This window comes from Marmota marmota, unplaced genomic scaffold (assembly GCF_001458135.2).
Source record: "Marmota marmota marmota unplaced genomic scaffold, marMar, whole genome shotgun sequence".
In the NCBI taxonomy this organism is placed as follows: Eukaryota; Metazoa; Chordata; class Mammalia; order Rodentia; family Sciuridae; genus Marmota; species Marmota marmota.
This window is the reverse complement of record NW_025999949.1, coordinates 1166911-1172225: the sequence shown is the minus strand read 5'-3', so window position 1 is coordinate 1172225 and position 5315 is coordinate 1166911. Positions and strand designations below refer to the sequence as shown.

The following is a 5315-nucleotide window of genomic DNA, read 5'->3' as shown; positions in this document are numbered from 1 at the left end:
AAAGCTACTCCTTTTGCGGCGCCCGGCGCCCGCCGCCTTTCCCGCTTCCCCGGACCACGCCGGGCGTGTGAGAGGGCAGAGGGGGCGCGCTCAGTCCTCCTGAACCAGAGGGCCCTCGAAGGGCTCGGCTTCGCCCCGCGCTGACCTCGGAGGTTTTCTTTTTCCTTCTCTGCCTCAGTCCCATTTATCAGTAGTGACGGGCAGCAGGAAAGAAAAGTGACACCTCAGGGGCTGGTTCGGCCTGGAATCACCCCCTCCTCCTTCCCAGGGGTTGCTTCCCCTCCCACCCCCCACCAAGATCCCTTCCAGATGGTGCAGACTCCCGGGGGTGGGGTGGGGTGGGGCGGAGGACGTCCCCGAGGCCGGAACCCCTTTTCCCAGACTGAGCGCCAAGCTCTCAGGAGGCCCGAGCGGCTTCCTGGTCTGGCACGAGGAGCAGCCCCTACACCCGGGAGGCCTCCAGAGAGCGGAGGAAAGGAGAGGGCTCCCTAGGGAGGCAAAGGGAAGGAGCTGCAGGGGAACCGCAGCAGGCTGAGTACAGAGCGGCCCTGCGGGCCTGGAGGTGTGTGCGGCGGCGCTCCTGACACCAGGAAGGCCAGATCCGGGTCTGCGCCTGGGCCTAAGCAAGGGGGTCCCAGCTGTGTGTCCTCGGGTTCTGATTTCAGACTCAGGCATCCTGGAACACCTCACCGCTTTCGCGGCGGGCCCACCGTCTCCCAGCGCCAGCCCCCTTTAAAAAGTCGGTTCTCCCAGTCCCGTGGATCTGGGCCTTCCTTTGGAGGGCGGCCTCCCAGATGCGGGACTTAGGGCTAAGGGCTTCCCCGGGAGGGCTAGGCTGACCGGTCTACCAACAACTGCCGCTCCGGAGTTTGAACCCAGCAGGAAGGTGGGAGAGCCTGTCCTGCACTCCCTGCCCCTCCACTCCTTTCTGCGCCTGAATTTTTTTCTGCAATGTGTGGTAAAGTGGTGCCTGTGACTCCATCTGAGGGGCAGACTTTGGGAGCTATGCTAAAGACACAGCGCTCTGGCAAAAGCTGAATCTGGCTGCCCTCGTGGGGCCCACACCTTCCTCCTCTGTTTGGAACAGCTCAGAGACAGAGATTTATTAATGCATGGCTTCTGCCTGGTGGTATGTGGTCTGGGAGTTCAGGCTAAAAGTTAATGAGAGGTGTATAACAGTCAGAGGGTCTCAGTCAAACCATTCAACCGAAACTGTAAACCCCCATTAGTAATAAACTTTCCCACCACAAATCACTATTCACTTTTGATCAGGAGCAAACCTCAAGTCTTCTCCCAGGGAATTAGGAAAAAGGGATTCTATTAGCATCTCTGGTAATCTATCTGATAATTTTCCTTTCCATTAAAAATAAATTTCACCTTTATTTCCTTCTCCTTGGGTAATGAGGATTTTCCAGAGATTCAAAATACTTTCCCCCTAGTGTTGAATAGCAGTCTCTCCCCTATGGAGAGGAAACCAAAATTATTATTTGGGTGTATTCCCAGACTAGATTTCTTAGAAATAAATACAGGAGGCAAAGCACAACTCCTACTACTGTGATATGGGGGTAGAAGGGGGATGTTGTTAACTGAAGGACTATTAGGATCTGTGATTTTTTTTTAAATTCCAAGTACACAAAGTAAACTTTGGCATAAAGGTTACACTGTTAATTCTGCTGTCAGAAAAAAAGGAGTGCCATCTTCCTTTCCTTTTCTCAACAGTTTGTAATACAGAAATCAATGACATTATTAAAATTCAGCTTTGTGTTGGCACAAAAGTGCTACTTCACAGTGTACCTTGGTTTTAGTTTGTAGGGCAGATAGTTTCTTCACAAAGGAAGAGCAAACCATTGGTGCCTTCTATGAAATTGTTTTACAAACAACAACCCTAAGTATCCACTAAACACTGTTACCATAAATAATCAGGGAGTTTAGATTTGCACACTCCTGTTGAGTTGCTAGAAATGTATGTCAAATGATATTTTAAGCCAATGCAGAGGTCTAATGTACTTTCGTTTTGTCTAGAGCTCAGCCATGTAGATCCCACATTCAGTTTCAGGGAACAACCGTGATCATCCTTCTTTGCTGTCATTTTTCCACCATCCCTTTTTGGACTATTGATTACTTTTCATTTTGCAAGGAGAGAAAGTTAAACCATGAAAAGGCATACATAGACCACTGGAGCAGAGGCCACTTTTCTTTCACATCTTCTTCATAGGAATTTCTAGGCATGTATAGGAGTTTTATAAAATATAGTTTACTACCTGTCAACAAGGGAGATGTATACATACTAATTTCAGTTCAGCGAAACTTTCAAAATATTGCAGAAAAAAATGACATTGGTAATTTGATAAGGAGTCTCATTCTTTGGTAATGGTTTTACTACATGAGTTATCTAAAAATAATATCAAGAATCATCTGCTAAAACTTGTATGTTGTTATCTGAGAGAAAAGACTGAGGATGGATAGTTTCACTGAATTTCAGTCCAAACCACAATAGAATTATATATAAATCAGAGATCTGTAGTGTAAAGCAATCTAAGATCGTTAAAAAAAGAAAAAGAAAGAAAGAAAGAAAAGAAAAGCCAGACTGGATCAGGTGAATAAAAGAGAGGGGGGAAAAAGCGGCTGCGAAGTTCCTGCCCCTTCACAGCGCCTCTGCCTTCCAGAGGAGTTAATTAAATTAAGATGCCTTCCGCATAATCTGGGTTCTGTTTCTCTCTGCTCCCTCGCTCCCCCTGCGTAATTTTCTTGTTCTGCTCAGGACTGCAGTTTGTTTAGTAGAGAAAGTAGCTGTCTGCGCCGTCGTTTCATTTCGGAAAACGCCAGCCTTCTTTTGTTCTCTGCTAACAGGTAGGGATACAGATCCTTCGCTCGCTCCACAAACACCTTTTTCTCCCTCCTTCTTCCTACAAACCCCAACTCCTTTTTCAGTTAGTTCTAGCAAATCCAAGCACTTAAAGCCCTCGGGAGTTTGCTCTCTGCCCTCTCGGCCACGACAGGAGGGTGTGTGTTGGGGCGGCGGGGGGTGGGGTGGGGTGGACCCAGAAGGCCAATACAAGGGTGGAGAATTTCCTACTGAACTATTCCCCTGTTGAAACGCGCCTTCAGTGTCACTAGCTGGGCTGGCACCGTGTGTTCCGGCCCTTCCGCGCTGAGTTGCTGAAGCCGCCCTACGACAGGTCGTCCCGGGCTTTCTAGGACAGGGGCACAAGCATCATGGTGTTGTGGGCTTGATCTCAATCTACGTCTATCAACTTTTATAAAAAATCTTGCTGAATTATTGGGTTAAATGTCCTCCCCCCCAAAAAAAGAAAACTTAAAAATAGTACAATGTGTGTGCGGTTGGATGTTAGCTGGGCTGCTCGTGCTGGGGATCCAAGGAAGTGAGAAACACAATGCCCTGTGATCGCATTCTTACCAGTTCCTTTCACATATCTGAATTTATAGCTCGCCAGACCAAGAATGTGAGCGCCCCCTCTCCCCTAAAATTTTCTTTCCTTAGGGAGGCTACAGCCCGTTCCCAGAGTGGACACTCACCTCTGGCAGAAAGGTCTGCCTGGGCAGCGCTGCTCAGACCACGTCCAGGCAACAAGGCGCACAGCTTGGAAAGGTCATTGGGTCCACGCCGGGCAAACTTCTTCCGTGCAGAGTCCCCGAGGCAGCGGACATGATCTGGAGCTCCGCGAGGAGCGAAAGCGAGAGCGGATCCTTGTTTTCGTCAGTGTGTGGACGCGGAACGTGTAAAGACTGGGAGTACTTGGGCAGGCGCTCAGCGCTCACCCAGAGCCACGCGCCTCCTTGAGCCTCTCGCCGCCGACTCCGGGTGAAGTCGGAGCCCGCAGCCTCGCAGGGCCATCACCGTCCAGCAGCGAGCGCGCGGAGCTCCGTCCCCGCCCGCGTCCCTCCCCAGGCTGCCTNCCGCCGCCGCCGCCGCCGCTGCAGCAGAGCCGGGCCTACTGCACCCTGGCTCCGCCTCCGCGCCCGGCGCCCGCTAATGGTCCACTCTGTTTACTTGTGTTTGGATAGCAACTGAGTCTTAAAGGCACAGGTTTGCTTGAGGTTTCACTGTTATAGAGACAGCCCAAGGTGACTCAATTCAAAACTCACACGCAAAGACAACGCCCACCCCCTTCCTTCTTGCTGCCACTTTTCCTCATAGTGTTAGAAACTGAACAACTGGTTCTCTGCTTTTCAAAGATTGTGCGCAGAAGACTTTTGTAGTTTTACTTGGTATGCTCGTTGGCTAATTTTCACTTCTTAACACATTTAACACAGCCATCCTCTTCAAAGGATAAAGTCAGTTCTAGATTATGCTCTCCAGTACATATCACTCTTCTCCCAATTTAAAATGGTTTCGTACATACTTTTGGTTGATTATGACTATACGTGTAGTATACTTTCGCCTGCTCTTTTCAAAACGAAGTTTGTTTATAGAGGTGACAATTGACTTATTTCGTAATTACTGCAAAGACATTTGGAACGTTCCAGGAGAAATTTCCAATATCTAAGCTTTAATCAACTAATGTACATTTTATAAGTAGTTCACCAACTTAGTTAAAGGGTTGGGCATCTGCAACCCACTGGCAAACAATAAAAGAATTCATCTGAAATGGGTGAAGAACACTCACTTTTTTTAAATTAAGGAAATAATGTTCTAGCGTCTCAAAACATATACTAGCTTCATCCTCAGCAAAAAATTTAGTTCATTGTTCAGTCACCAGGAAAATTAATCGAATTTGAAGTGCTGTGATACATTTTTCAAGTTCTTCTAAAAGTTCAGTTTTGCGTTGAGTGTAAATGTAGAACACACTTCAGCCACAATGGATTAGGGTGACCGAGTGACAGAAGGGAAATGACACACACCCATTTTAAGCAGCTTCTTTTCAGATGAGATATGCCTGAGCAACACTAAATGAATCGTCCTTCGTCCCAGACGAGTCGCCAGAGGGGATTTGCGTTAGCCCAGGCAAGCCTGCGCTTTAAGGAGTGTAGATATTCTAAGAGGATGTATAATTCAAGTGTTCCGCCAAAAGACAGTTTTAGAGGAGTTTCCCCAAAACTCATTTAAAATAATCTCAAACGCAAGGGGGAAGTGGACAAATATAAACATAGGGCTAAAAAAGTCAAAAGGTTTAAACAGTGACCGGGAAGCCAGGCAGAAGCTACATTATTTTATTAAGATAAAACTCTATTTCATTTATGCCAAGGTAGATTGAATTTTTCGTTCCTTTGGCAAAACATAATTTAGGAATAACAGATCTTTCCCCCGTTTCTTCCCAGTTTTAGATTCCCAAAGATTAAAAAGTGAGCCTGGA

General features: G+C 47.6%; 1 protein-coding gene across 2 annotated transcripts in view; it reads right to left on the bottom strand.

Moving 5' to 3' along the window:
• Positions 1-3919, bottom strand: part of Osr2 (odd-skipped related transciption factor 2) — an 8080-nt gene extending 4161 nt beyond the window's left edge. For both annotated transcript variants that reach the window (XM_015486332.2, XM_015486333.2), the window contains exon 1: positions 3538-3919. The gene's annotated coding sequence lies outside the window, so the exon portion shown is untranslated. The remainder of the gene's footprint in view (positions 1-3537) is intronic.
• Positions 3920-5315: the final 1396 nt, after the last annotated feature.